A 15829-nucleotide genomic window follows, 5' to 3' on the forward strand; every position below is an offset into this window, starting at 1 on the left:
CATGAGATACAGCTGGAGAAGACAACATAGAACCAGAATGACTAGAACACAACATAGAAATACAACACCTAGACAGACTGTGACAGAGCTAAAAGAAATAAGTGTATCGACTAAACAAGAACCAATGAAACAATACAATAATAAAACAAGAGTTCGTACAACTAGTTAACAACAAGCAGACAAGGCGAAGAGGAAGGGTAGTGTTTCCTGAAGAGGTGGGTTTTCAGTCTGCGGCGAAAGATGGGCAGTGACTCTGCTGTCCTGACATCAGTGGGAAGTTCATTCCACCACTGTGGGGCCAGAACAGAAAAAAAGTCGTGACCGTGTAGATCGGCCAGAAGAACCCTTGAGCGACGAGGCAATCAGTCGCCCCGAGGTGGCAGACCGCAGTGGTCGGGCAGGGGTGTAAGCATCGACCATAGCCCGGAGGTAAGAAGGAGCTGTTCCTTTCACTGCCCTATAGGCTAGCACCAGGGTTTTAAACTGGATGCGAGCCGCTACGGGGAGCCAGTGTAGAGAACGGAGAAGGATAGTTGTGTGGGAGAACTTGGGGCGGTTGAACACCAGACGAGCCGCAGCTTTCTGAACAAGCTCCAGAGGTCTGATGGCTGATGCCGGAGCACCAGCAAGGAGGGAGTTGTAGTAGTCCAGGCGGGAGATGACAATAGCCTGGATGAGCACCTGGGCTGCCTTCTCCGTGAGGAAGGGGCGAATCCTCCTGATGTTGTAGAGGAGGAATCTGCAGGACCGTGTCACCGATGCGATGTTTGCCGAGAATGACAGTTGATCGTCCAGGGTCACACCCAGATTCTTCGCAGTCCGAGTTGACGTTTTATACTGTCACACTCATTGCGCAGTCTACGTTCTGACCATCTGCATCGTTTAGAGGCTCGTTGATAGAAAATAACAGAAAATAGCCGATCTGCAAGCACATTATGCTTGTATTTTTTTGTTTTACTGTGCAACAATAGCATACATGAATTAATCATTTAGGTCTAGACTATTTGTTGTGGTTCAATGTGGTTAATATGCTGTTGGCATTAATAGTGTGTATGTGTAATGTAAATACTGTAATACAGGTGAAAGTACATTATTGTGTTGTGTTGACGGTAAGTCAGTTTACCTGCCCTGCTGGGGAGGGGAGGGCTTTTTCATGTTTGTGCCCAGGGGCATAGTGTGTCATAATCAGCCTATGAAAAGAGGAGGAGCGACTACAGCCTGTTGCAACAAGACTCTAACTGCAGGAAGTTGTGCTAGTGAAAAACACAGGACTGTAGACACTCCCTGTGTGATAGAAATACACATACGTTGCGGCACAGTCACACATTTTGATACAACTGAGCACAACATAGGGAAATGAACAATCCGGACTCCATTTTGTTTTGCGACGACAAAGCCAGATCGAGGACCAATTCATACAGGTTAAAGTAGGGTAAGTGGTTTATCATAATGTTCTAGAACAGTGGTTTTCTAAGTGGGGACCCCAGGGGTCCTTGAGGGGGTTCCAGAGGGTCCCGGCAAAATTAGGAACAGTTTAACCACCCTATTTTATAGTTTGGTTATTTGAAAATAGCCGATCTACAAGGTCACAACCAGTCAGTTTACGACGCATTGTGAGCTTGTAGATCGGCTATTCTTGAAACATGAGTAAAAATCTTGGGGGAAAAGTTATTATAAAGGTTAATGCTGCAGGGTACTTCTTGCAGAAATAGTAAGAACAAAATGACATGAAGGAGGAAACAAATTAATACATTTTCTTGCCTAAGAACTTGTACCTCCAAGATTTTGTATAGCCGAAGGAGCACTTATATGCATTACCCCCCCCCCCCCCCTACTCATTCTCTTTCTCTCCTTCTAGGTCCCCTCTAAACCTGTCTCTCCCTCCAGTTCCATCCTCCTGTCTCTCTCTACCCCTCTCTCTCCCCCCACCCCTCACCAATTCCCTCCCTCTCTCCCTCTCCCCAGAATAATTAGACAGAGCAGAACATGAGGCCATGAGTTAGCTAATGCTATAAGTGACGTGTTGAATATGACATGTTACAACACCATGTTGTCATCATCTTCTTTGGCTTGATTGATTGATTGATTGATTGATTGATTGATTGATTGATTGATTGATTTTGTGACTGTCAGACCGCAGCGGATATTATTATTATAAGTTACATAGTGCTGCTTTAATGTGGTTAATATGCATAATAATATGCATGTATGCATGTGATTTGTTTTTTTAATTTGCTGTGAATCCCAGAATCATTTCTTGAGTGTTCACGGCAGTAATGTCCTTCCAATTTGACAAGAGCTGCATAGAACTCCATCTCATGATTATAGGGTGACGAGGTGTCCTGTTTTATGTGGGACTGGGGAGAGGGAGAGAGGAAGGAAAGGACTGGAGTGAGGGGCGGGTAGAGAGAGGGGATAGAGAGAGACATGTTTAGAGGGGACCTAAAGGAAGAAAGAGTACGTGGGAGAGGGGTAATGCATAGAAAGTGCTCCAATCTTGGAGGTGCAAAATATTTTTCTTTGGAGGGGCAAGAAATGCCAAAAGTTCTTTGGCAAGGCAATGTAGGCTATTAATTTGTTTTCCCCTTTACGTCATTTTGAGCTTACTATTACTGCAAGAAGTATGCTGCAGCTTTTACCCTACTTATAACTTTTTCTCTCCTCCTAAAATAGCTCATCTACAATCTTACAATGTGTCACATACAAAATGACAACCCGTTGTCAGCTTTAGATTGTCTATTTTCAAATAACCAATATATAGGTTTAAAGTGGTTATGTTGATGCCATGATGCCATGAGAACACTGTGTGAGCCTGGTCACAATGTGTCTACAGTACTTTTTCCTTGCCCTGTAATCTGTTTTTAACTGCTGTACTGTCTTTGGCGCCTGAATTTCCCCAGCGGGATCAATAAAGGTCTTTAGTATCTTATCTTATCGCCCTGTTTGAAATTGTCTGTGTGTTTTTGTGGGAGAGAGAGAGAGAGAGAGACAGAGAGCGAAAGACGGGTGCCATGGAGGGCCCCGAAGGGAGGTTTCCTACTATTATGTCATTGCTGTCCTGTCACTGTGTGTTTGTGAAGACATTGCCTTGGGGTAAGGTTTGTTGGCCTTCGGGGCCCCCCTCAGTGGGGGGGGGGCCTTATTGCCAAATGGCAATAAGCGTGCCTCTGCGTGTGTGACGAGTTGTCTGCCACACTTCTGATGCACGTGACCGTGTCCTCATACTGGAAAGGAGAACTACAGTATGCTTATTATGATTTTCAGTTCTCCTTATTTGCTGTTGCAAATAAACATGTAGCAAGAATTTTCCTCCCACCACCTCTGTGCACTTTGTTGGGGGTCAAGTAGATATCGTTGCTGTCGGACAGAAACCTCTTATCTCCATATTTCAACTTGTTGTGTTATTTTTTTGTAAATTAATGCCCTACATGATCATACTACAGCGCCACACAAAAGCATCAAAAGTAGCAGATCTACAAGCTAAAAATGTGTTGCTTCGCATTGCGTTTTGAGCTTGTAGATCTGCTACTTTTGCTATTTTTGAATTTGAATCCTGAAAAGTAACAGGTTTGGACATGAGGTTTCCACCCGACAGAGACAATATACAAACACATTGTAGAGAGGGCAAGCTGGGACAAGGCAGAGCAGATAGAAATGCTGTCATGACAGAGGCTCTCTTTTGAGTGTGTGTGTGTGTGTGTGTGTGTGTGTGTGTGTGTGTGTGTGTGTGTGTGTGTGTGTGTGTGTGGGGGGGGGGGGATGACTGTGTGTGTGTGGGGATGACTGATTGAAGGTAAAGATTATGCTTTGCACGACAAGTGTGGAACGACACATCGAACTCCATGTCTCACAACATTCTGAGTTATGAGCATGCATACAGTCTAATCTGCGGCTCACAGACAGCGTCACCACACAAAGTAAACAAGGAAGTGAATGTAGTCTCACACATCTGTGGTAAAAAGGACCTTACTTCATCTTCCCAAACAAATGCAAAATGTTATTAAGTTATCTACGACCATTACGTTTTAGGTAGGTAACACCCTCTTTGATTGTCCTCCAACGACCCATTTTTTCATTTCTATGTGCTGTTCAAAATACTTTGTCTAAAAGGTCCGTTCAAAAAAGTCCTTGCGGTCTTGTTTCCATTGAGGAAAAGAAGACAAACTGATCACCACTGTTAATATCACACAATACATCAACTCAGTCATTGTTATACTTGAGGATGGTAGGTAGTGTGTGAGTTGGAAGAAGGACCAACTGCCAACTACATGAGCAATCAGGGAAGATCTCTAACATCAGGGCCATGTAAACACAGGTGGCATCAATCTCTCATTTAGAGATACATTGTGCAATCATTTTAATACACTAGCCTCTCAGGACAATAATAAAGTTTCACTCTGTATAGACAAAACACACACTTATGACGTTATTACTGCAGATGGGGGGGAAATCCATTCCCTTCTTTGGAATTTACAGTGAAACCAGGGTATTTTACAAAAGAAGGTAACGTCATCTATGTCATTTTCTCTATATAGCAATGGCACATGCCCGGTGTCGAAAGCTTCCCTTCCTTCATGTCCAAGTTCCTTGAGTATAAAAATCACCCACAAATACATCATAAAGGGGAAGAACGTTATACCTTCTTCTTAAAGTGTCTGGCAGGTCAGGGAATTGTGAAAATGTTGCAATATTTTTTTTAACATTTTAACAAACCAAATCTTGTATGGGTGCTGACTCCATGCCACAAAATATTTTCAGATGGGGGTCCGCGGCCAAATTCAAATTAATTAATTAATTTCCTTGTAAGTTTGAGAACCTCTGCTCTAGCTGATGTGCATATGGCAATAATAAGCTCACATATTATGCAAAACTGAAACATAATATAGACCACATCCTGATGCAGATGACAGTCACATGATTTATTGTGGAAAATTCTTTGTCAGATAGATAACCAAACCTTCAATGGTGGCAGATTATCAACAACATGAAAAGTTACTATAATTAACTTATTCGAAAATTATACAATTCTAAACAAATGTATATTTAAACCTACTGTGAATCGATCAATCAATCAGTAAATCAATCAATCAATCAAACAAACAGACAATCAATCGAGCTTGTATATTGGCTATTTTTGCAGCGCAACACTGGCGTACAATGTGTAATGCCTTATGCATTTAGGCCTAGGCTATTCTATGTGTGTGTGTGTGTGTGTGTGTGTGTGTGTGTGTGTGTGTGTGTGTGTGTGTGCGTGTGTGTGCGTGTGCGTGTGCGTGTGCGTGTGTGTGTGTGTGTGTGTGTTGCAAATGAATATTGTGCTGTGTTGAGTGCAAGTCAGTTTACCTGCCCTGCTGGGGAGGGGAGACTTTTCCATGTCTGTGCCCAGGTGAACTTTCTCTCACAATCAGCCCTGCATGAATACATAGAGGAAGAGCGACTAAAACCTGTTGCAACATGACACCACCTGGATGAAGTTATATGCTAGGGGAAAACACAGGACTGTAGACTGTGATATAGAAATACACATAGCCTACCTGCACAGTCACCCATTTTGATTCGAATGTGCAACACAGTGACACGAACAATCCGGACTCTAGGAGGACCAATGCATTCAGGATAATGTAGGGTATTGGTTTATTATAATGCATATAGAACAGTGGTTCTCAAAGTGCCAAGGCAAAGTGGGGTCCTTGAGGTGGTTCCAGGGGGTTCCAGTTAAATTAGGAACGGTTTAACCATCCTATTTTATACTTTGGCCATTCAAAAGTATATTTATAAGCTCACAACGTGTCACGATACGAGGCGTTGTGAGATTGTAAATCGGCTATTTGAAAAAAAATATTTTCAGATGGGGTCCATACCTTCAATGACATGAAAAACCACTGTACAAGAACATAATCTCTCTAGACTGGAAGATACAAGGTATACTGTAAGCTGCAGCATAGGCTACGTCTTGCATAAATGAAGTTCAGCGAGGTAAGAACAAAATGACGTAAAGGAGAAAACTAATGAATACATTGCCTCGCCCATTTAGGCATTTAGGCACTTTCTAACTAACCGAAGGAGCACTTTCTATGTATTACCCCTCCCCCACTCGCTCTCTTTCTCTCCCTCCGATGACTGTGAAGCAGGGAATGCTGCCATTAAAGTTTTTGAAGTCAATCAAACTGTGCACACGTTTAAAATGCAGGTTTTAACCTGTCATGGTCATTGCAGACAACATTTTGACCAAATACTACAAGCTCACCGTTGTGAAAAAAATCATACTGACAAGGATTACATATTGGGAATGAAGACATTAGCCTCCATGACCGTCATTAATGTGTTGGGCTCTACTTATAGATTATGTGGAAGAATGTTTTATCATAATAAACAATAGCTGCCTATCACTATAAAAGTTAAATAAATATGTGTGTGTTATAACTGACAGAACTGCTTGCGGCTGGATTGGTTACTCAAGCTCAGTGGTTCTCAAAGTGGACTCCGGGGACCCCCGGGGGTCCTTGAGGGGTTCCCCAGCAGAATTAGTTCTCATGGCATCAACATAACCACTTTAAACCTATATATTGGTTATTTGAAAATAGACGATCTAAAGCTGACAACGGGTTGTCATTTTGTAGATCTCCTATTTAAATCTCAAAAATATTTTGAAAATATTTTAACTAAACAAATCTTATGGAGGTCCATGCCACAACATATTTTCAGAAGGGGTCTGCGGCCAAATACATATTAATGTGGGAGTCCTTATAAGTTTGAGAACCACTGATGTGCATATGAGAATAATAAGCTCACATATTATGCAGAACTGAAACATAACATAGACCACATCCTGTAGCAGATGACAGTCACAGGATTTATTTGTAGAGAAAAATTCCTCGGTTTGTGAGATAGAGAACTAAACCTTCAATGGGGGCAGATTATCGCCAACATGAAAATGTACTGTAATTAACTTCTTATATAAACATTTACAGTCTATTTTTCCACAATTCTAAACCAATGTATATTTAAACCTGAATCAATCAATCAATCAATCAATCAATCAATCAATCAATCAATCAATCAATCAATCAATCAATCAATCAATCAATCAATCAAGCTATCAAGCAATCAATCAAACAAACAAACAAACAAACAAACAGTTTTTGTTAGCTGCTGTATCTGTAATAATGCAGCATCTTAAATGAGCCTGTTTACCTCTGTCTGTGAATCAGCAGTTGAAAAAACACACCTACAGTTTAGATGGAAAACATGAATCCATGGTCCTTTACCATGTTAAATGGTATTTCATGTTTAATTCAGAATTACTTTAGTTCCGTCTTAAATCATGTTTCACTGTTGAATGGAAGTCAGAAACGTAGCTCTTTTATAAGAAAAGCTATTTGAATGTTGTGTGGGTGTCAGAGTGTTTGCTGTAAACTCCTATTTAGTTACAGAATTGTTATTCAAATAGGGATGTCAAGGTTGTTAAAAAAAAATCCCCGCCAGGCTGGGTTGCCTACCCAGGGCCGCAACATTTGGAAGGCAGTCATAGCCAATTGGAATGGAATTTGCTAATTCTGACTCATACATCTTGATCCCATGACTCCAGATATAATATGTACGGATTTGTGTGAGTTTTGGACAAAATCTGTAGGAGTAGTATCAAAAGGTGGGTTTGGAAGAAAGCGTGAAATGGCGGAAAATCTAGACGGGCACAAATGGCCGGGGCCTATATGTGGAGTTGTATAGGCCTAGTAGTGACAAAGTGGTCAAAAGTCTATCAATTAGAGACCCTGGTTCCTAAAGGTCACAAGGAGGAACTAGAATATTCTGTTTCCTCTTATGTTGTTTGTTCTGTAGGTTGGTTTAACATTATATTCAATATTGGTTCATCGGGTTATCACGTGTGGGTATACGGTATTCATATTTTTATTACTGGAACACTAGGGTTGTTGGTTGTATATCCAGTTGTACATTTGTTTGATTTATATTGTTTTCCATTAGTTGTCATCATGTTTTGTCCTCCTCAGTTTGTTTTTCTATTTTTTGTGTAAAACACATGTAGAGGACTTGTCCCGTCATGCTTGTATCACTTTAATAAACTGACTGTTCAGCTGCTTTGGCAACATGCTCAGGGCTGGGCAACCTTTTCAGGCACAAAATCACATCAGCTGTTTTACAAAGGCTGGTGAAATCTACCATCACCAGACAGTGAAAAACACCAGTGTTTTTTGCATTAGTGTTTTACCAATTATGTGGGGGCCCACTTATATATCCTCAAGGCCCACCAGTGGGCCCCGGCCCATAGGTTGGGAAAAGCGCAAATGGTGGTCTAGTCCAGTAGTTCTCAAACCTTTCAGGCTGTGACCCCCCAAAATAATCATATTTGAATTGGGGACCCCTCACCCTGACAAGCAATTTCAATTCAATTCAAAGGGCTTTATTGGCATGAGAAAACATACGTTTACATTGCCAAAGCAGAAAGCATAATACAACAATACAGCAATACAATCAAAACAAAAAATATGTACATTTGAAAGTCAGAATCTTCAATAGATCAATTTCTATGTACCAAGATCACTGGGTGCAGGTATAGTGCCGGAATATACCCAATGATTAGTCTTTAGGGTGGTTGTGTTCCGTTTGATATCCTTTTCCTATCACAGCAACTCACGAATCTTGCTGCTGTGTTTGCACATTGTTGTACTTCAAGCACTTGGAGGAGTCGTAGGAGTTTAGAAATTACATTTAGTTTGACTATAGATAAAGATTGTGAAAATAGATGTTCTACATGCTCACACCGCATGTAGATCGGCTATTTTCACAATGTATGCCTCTAATATTTGACAATTTGGCCAATGTTTGAGAATTTGTATTGTATGGTTTGTTGATTACTTTTGACTGAGTAACGGTGTTATTTATTTATTTCATTTTAGAGGTATCAAAAAGGTCTTAAAAGTGCAGATACCCTGTACAGTTATACTGTATGTTGGTTTGTTTACTGTGGAGTGAGAAACAATGTAAGCGCACTAAGCTAATCATCTCTGTGATTGGCCAGTAGTCAGGAAGCGTGCCCCCTCTAATATGGCAGCCGTGATACAGACACCCCAGAGGTAGGGAGGTGTCTACCTTTATATGTCTATGGCTGCCACAGCCTCTAGGAATACATGCAGTGATATCACCCTCCCCTCCCCGCCCAGCTTGTCTGTCTGTCTGTCTGTCTGTCTGTCTGTCTGTCTGTCTGTCTGTCTGTCTGTCTGTCTGTCTGTCTGTCTGTCTGTCTGTCTGTCTGTCTGTCTGTCTGTCTGTCTGTCTGTCTGTCTCTCTCTCTCTCTCTCTCTCTCTCTCTCTCTCTCTCTCTCTCTCTCTCTCTCTCTCTCTCTCTCTCTCTCTCTCTCTCTCTCTCTCTCTCTCTCTCTCTCTCTCTGTGTGTGTGTGTGTGTGTGTGTGTGTGTGTGTGTGTGTGTGTGTGTGTGTGTGTGTGTGTGTGTGTGTGTGTGTGTGTGTGTGGCCATGATGTCGCCATGCACCAACATGTTAAGAATGCAAAACAGAATAATAATACATAATAGGAACTTAAGAAGTAAGCTGCTTTAAGTGACATGGGTATGTTATTGTACAACACTGGAGTCACCTCGGCAGTTGACTGTAAATCACATGACCTCAGCAGGAAAAGTTGGTGTGATACTAACTTGTTGGGTTAAGTTGCATTTAGGGTGTGATGTATTGCTTTTCCATTGCATTTGTGAATGTAGTATTTTCCAGATAAAATAAATAAATAAAGAGGTTAAAAAATAACGTTTTCTACAGTCAATATAATTGTATAATAATACAAATATATTTTTTCTTAATGAATAGTTTAGTCAATGGGGTTGTCACTTTTTGAGTGCTCACGGCATTCATGTTCTTCCAAAAAAAAAGAGTCTTTGTGGGACTGCACATTGTTTTTATCCCTTGTCCTGCATCCCACATATTAACACAGTGTCTCACATTTTGATTGGCTCTAGATTTCAAAAGTTTAAACAAATACAGGACTGATGCTTTTCTCAAATCTGGCTTTTATCCAATGCTGTGAAGCAGGGAAAGCTGTCATTACAGGACTGTGTTTGATGTCAATCAAACTACGCACACGTGTGAAGTGCAGGTTTTAACCTGTCACCTTCATTGCAGCCTATACGACCTACGTTATGTCCAATTGTGTTGTTTAGTGGCCCCTCAATATAAAATAACAATAGCCGGTCTACAAGCTCACAAAGCTTCGCTTGTAGATCAGCTGTTTTCACTGCACAACACTAGTACCTTAATGTGTATAAATTAAGCATAAAAGCATAGGCAATGTTTGACAATTTTCGCTTATACTGACATGGCCTAAATAGGGACGGCAGGGTTAATGTACTGTTGTCATTAATAGTGTATGTGTGTGTGATGTAAATCCTGTTGGTGAATTATTGTATTGTTGACTACAAGTCAGTTTACCAGCCCTGCTGGGGAAAGGAGGCCTTTTTCATGGCATATTGTCTCAAATTCAGCCAATAACTTCATAGTGGTATACAGTAGATGTTGTGAGCATGTAGATCGGCTATTTTCACAATTTATGCCTGACAATTTGGCCAATGTTTGACCATTTTGTTTTGCATAGTTTGTTGATTACTTTTGACTCAGTATTGGTGTTTTTTATAATCATTATTTTTCATTTTAGAGGTATTAAAAGGTCTTAAAAGTCCTTAAATTGTCACTTTAGAAATGTGCCGATACCCCTGTAGGCCTATGTTGGTTTGTTTGCTGTTGAGTGAGAAAACAATGTTGCACATTAAGCAAATCATCTGGGGACCCCCCAAAATCACTTGGGGAACCCCCTGGGGGTCCAGACCAACAGTTAGAGAACCACTGGTCAAGTCAAATGGTTTATCCAACTGTTTTTTTGCAAGTTCCCTTTGTTTCCATTTGACATGACAAAAAGAATACTCTAAAGTTCTTACATGAATGATTTATTATTTGTATTAACAATGGTGTCACCGGTAAGCAGGTTTCTGAACTGTCCACAGCCCACCAATGAGGTCACCACGGGCCACATTTGGCCAGGGTTGATGTGCATAATAATAATTATGCATATATGCATAATTGTATTTATGTCCATTTGCATTTGTAAATTTAATTTCCATATACAATAAAGAAGTTAAAAAATAGTCCTCTACAATCTCCATATCAGTGCGCAGGCGGACTTTGTCTCATACTCAGCCTATAAATACATAGAGGAGGAGCAACTAAAACCTGTTGCAACATGACACCACCTGGATGGATGAAGTTATATGCTAGGGAAAAACACAGGACTGTAGACTGTGATAGAAATACACGTACATTGTGGCACAGTCACCCATTTTGATATGAGTGAGCAACACAGTGACATGTTCACAGAGAAGATTGTGTGCACATCTTATGCCTGTATTTAGGCCAGGTGCTGGACATTAAGGCTTCAAGTCAAGAATCAACGAGAAGATAAAACATATCCGCACACTATTTTTTTTTCCTCAGGCAAATATAATAATATATGAAATATATATATATATGAAAAAATATATAGTGAGAGACATGAACAGTCCAGACTCTGGAGGACCAATGCATTCAGGTTAATGTAAGGCACACGTGTAAAGTGCAGGTTTTAACCTGTCACGGTCTTTGCAGCCGACTTTATGCCCCAAACAAGGATTACATATTGGCAATGAAGAAATTAGCCTCCATGACCATCATTAATGTATACGGCTGTACACAAGATTTTGTGGAAGAATGTTGTTTTATCATAAAAACAATATATCGCTATAAAGGTAAAATTAATATGTGTGTGTTATAACTGACAGAGCTGCTTGCAAGCTCAGGGGTTCTCAAAGTGGGGACCACCAGGTGTTCTTGAGGGGTTCTTGGGGGTCCCCCGCAGAATTAGTTAATCACTTCATAATCAGTTTAAGCACTTTAAATCTATATATCGGCTATTTGAAAATAGCAGATTTATAAGCTGACATGTTGTCAGCTTGTATATCTCCTATAAAAAAGAAAAAAAAATTGCCACAACATATTTTCAGATGGGGGTCCGCGGCCGAATGCATTTTTATTTGGGGGTCCAATAAGTTTGAGAGCCACTGCTCTAGCTCAGTGTTTCCCAACCGGGCTGCCACGGCACTTTAGTGTGCCGTCTGAGATGGCTGGGTCTGCCGTGTAAAATTTAGAACGAGAAAGAACAAAAGCAACCCCCCTCCGCCGCTGCTGTGATCCTTTGGCTCATTCTCCGTCTCGGACACACAGCCAATCACCACCGCATCGAGTCCATTCAGTGAAGCGACCCTTGCAAATAAAAGTCCTTTGAACGGTGCAGCGTTCCGTTGAAAGATTCAGCGCCGGTACGCTGTACCGGCAAGAAGAGGGGAAAGCATGTCAAAAGCCCATAATATAACCTGCCACGAACGCATGTCCACCAATAAAACACATGTACTAACGTTAAATCAACATGTGTAACTAGCAAGTGTTAGTTTTCTTATAAAGTGCTTAAATCATTCCATTGTGTTTGTGTTAATGTTCCGTGCTGTTTGTCGGTGTTTATTTAATTACTCCACGGAGAGATTTGGTTCACTGTGGTGCGCAACTGCGCATGCATCCTCAACAATGCTATCAGGATCAGTTCACATTACAGGTTGCAAATCCGGTTTAGACCGCATACGGAAACGGCCTTGTGCGTGCCTACACAGGATTCCTCACAACCAAAAATAACACACTGTTGACATGAGGAGCACTGGCAGAGACATATTAAATTGCAAACATTCTAAACATGTTTGTGGTTCGTCCAGGCTCATTATTAGGATAGTTAGTTTTGTTATAATAATAATAATAATAATAAACTTTATTTGTATAGCACCTTTCATGACATGAAATGCAGCTCAAAGTGCTTTACAGAGCAAGAATACAATTACAGTTAGAACCAATTTAACAATAAAGCAAACAAAAATAAAATAAAATAAAATAAAAGCAAAGGCAAAAGCAAAGGCATAAAACAACATTAAAATAGGGAATACAGTGAGGAATTAAAAATCAACCAAAGAATCAGCTAAAAGCAAGAGTGAAGTAATAGGTCTTGAGCTGTGCTTTAAAGCTATCGACAGAGGCTGCCTGTCTTAGGTGTAATGGGAGTTTATTCCACACTGTCGGTCCGTAAAAGCAGAATGCTGCTTCACCGTATTTTTTATATGTCATTGTAGGCACCTCGAGCAGGTCAGCACTTGAAGACCTGAGGGCCCGGTTTGGAACATATCTCTCTAGGCAGTCAGAGAGTTAGGTAGGTGCCAGACCATTTAGAGCTTTATAAACTATTAAAAGAATTTTAAAATCAATCCTAAAAACAACCGGGAGCCAGTGTAGTGAAGCAAGAACTGGAGTGATATGTTCTCTCATCCTGGTTTTAGTTAAAATTCTGGCTGCCGCATTTTGAACAAGTTGTAATCTGTCAGTTGTTTTCTTTGGCAGGCCAGAGTAGAGTGCGTTGCAGTAATCAAGCCGAGAGAAAACAAAAGCGTGGATCAGCGTCTTTGCATCGTCTAACGACAGATAGTCTCTAATTCGAGCAATATTTCTAAGATGAAAGAAAGCAATCTTGGTGACATGATTAATGTGTGTATTGAAATTCAATTCAGAATCGATAATCACCCCCAGGTTCTTTACTGTGGTGTTACTTTCTACAGCCAGGTTACCAAGTCTACTTGTTATTGATTCTCTCTTATTATGAGTTATAGTTATGTTTAATTTAAATTCAAACAAAAGTAATTTGTTGAATTTTATTTGCAAGTTGTAGGTGTCCAAAAATAATTGTATATATATATATATATATATATATATATATATATATATATATATATATATATATATATATATATATATATATATATATATATATATATATATATATATATATATATATATATACATTGCTCTAGCTGATGTGCAAATGAGAATAATAAGATCGCAACTGAAACATAACATAGTATGGACCACATCCTGTTGCAGATGAAAGTCACGTGATTTATTTGTAGAGTGGAAAGTCCCTCAGTAGGTTGTGAGTCAGAGAACCAAACCGTCATCTTGGTGGCAGATTATCAAGGCTAACACATTTTTTACCCTTTTCTCCTCAAACCAAAAGAAGAAGAAGAAGGAGTCATTGCAGCCTACATTATACCCAACTGCATCGTTTAGAAACTTTAGAGGCTCTTTGGTAGAAAATAACACTGAAAATAGCGATCTACTAGCTTAAAATGTGTGGTGTGTTGAAACATTTTGAGCTTGTAGAGCGGCTATTATTGCTGCATAGCACAGGTGTTTGAACTAAGCATTTAGGCCTAGGCCATTATTTGTGGTTTAGTGTGATTAATATGCTGTTGATTTTAATGTTTGTGTGTGTGTGTGTGTGTGTGTGTGTGTGTGTGTGTGTGTGTGTGTGTGTGTGTGTGTGTGTGTGTGTGTGTGTTTCCAGTGGTAAAGGTGAATTATTGTGCTGTTGACTGCAAGTCAGTTTACTTTTTCATGCCTGAGCCTAGAGGAACTTTTTCTCATATTCAGCCCATGACTACATAGAGGCGGGGCAACTACGAGCTGTTGCAACATGACTCCACTGCTAGAGGAAAACACAGGACTATAGACACACCCCGTATGATAGAAACAGAAGTACATAGAGGCACAGTGAACCATTTTGATACGACTGAGCAGAGCAGTGATATGAACAGTCCAGACTCCATTTTGTTTTGCGATGACGAATGAGCAGGTTAGTGTAGGCCTGTAGGGTAATTGGTTTATTATAATGTACCAGAACAGTGGTTTTCAATTGGTCCATGAGGGGGTTCCAGGGGTCCCCAGCTAAATTAGGAGCAGTTCAACTATTTTCAAAGCATTTGTAAAAATCTTGAAAAATTAAAAAATTGTGAAGCGAAGAACAGAATGAAGTAGCCTAAAGGATAAAACAAATGACTACACTGCCTTGTCTAGGTAGGCTACTTTTAGGCATTTCTTGCAACTCCAAGACTTTCTAACTAGCCGAAGGAGATTTTTCTATGTATTAACCCTCCCTGACTTGCTCTCTTTTTCTCCCTCCAGGTCCTGTCTAACCCCTCCCCGTCCCTCTGCCCCTGACTACCCCCCCTCTCTCTCTCGCTCTCTCTCTCCCTCTGCCGCTCACTACTTCCCCCCTCTCTCTCTCTCTCTCTCTCTCTCTCTCTCTCTCTCTCTCTCTCTCTCTCTCTCTCGCTCTCTCTCTCTTTCTGTCACCAACATATTTAGACAGAGAAGAACATGATACTATTCTAAAAGAGCGTGAGTTAGCTAATGCTATAAGTGACATGACTTCAGCAAGAAAAGTTGGCTGCTACTTTGTTGTTGGTTCAAGTTGCGTTTAGGATGTGGTTTATTTACTCCACTTGCATTTGTGAATGTATTTTCCAGATAACATAAAGAGGTTCAAAAATAAAGTTTACTACAATCTATATAATTTAAGTAGTAATAATAAGTAATAAGTAGGCTGACCAAGTGTCCCACATTACTGTATGTGGGACTGCACAGCATGTTTATGCCCTGTCCTGCATACCACAGTATAAAATGTCGTCCCACATTCTGATTGGCTCTAGATGTCTTTCTTTTTTGTCTCCGCCAGGCCGAAGGCATGGCAAGAGAGTATGTTTTACCCCCTGTCCGTCCGTCCGTCCGTCCGTCCGTCCGTGTGTCCGTGTGTCCGTGTGTCCGTGCGTCCATCTGTCTGCGAGCGGCTAATCTCCGGCACCGTTGGCCCAGTCGCTGCGAAACTGTGCACACACACTCCCTGGAT

General features: G+C 40.7%; 1 protein-coding gene across 1 annotated transcript in view; it reads left to right on the top strand.

Moving 5' to 3' along the window:
* Positions 1-1294: 1294 nt before the first annotated feature.
* The window catches only part of LOC308092678 (protein NLRC3-like), a 59205-nt gene continuing 44670 nt past the window's right edge, over positions 1295-15829 (top strand). The window contains exon 1 of the mRNA XM_080438745.1: positions 1295-1432. The gene's annotated coding sequence lies outside the window, so the exon portion shown is untranslated. The remainder of the gene's footprint in view (positions 1433-15829) is intronic.

The sequence above is a fragment of the Gymnoscopelus braueri genome (genome assembly GCF_963280865.1).
Source record: "Gymnoscopelus braueri genome assembly, chromosome: 9".
In the NCBI taxonomy this organism is placed as follows: domain Eukaryota; kingdom Metazoa; phylum Chordata; class Actinopteri; order Myctophiformes; family Myctophidae; genus Gymnoscopelus; species Gymnoscopelus braueri.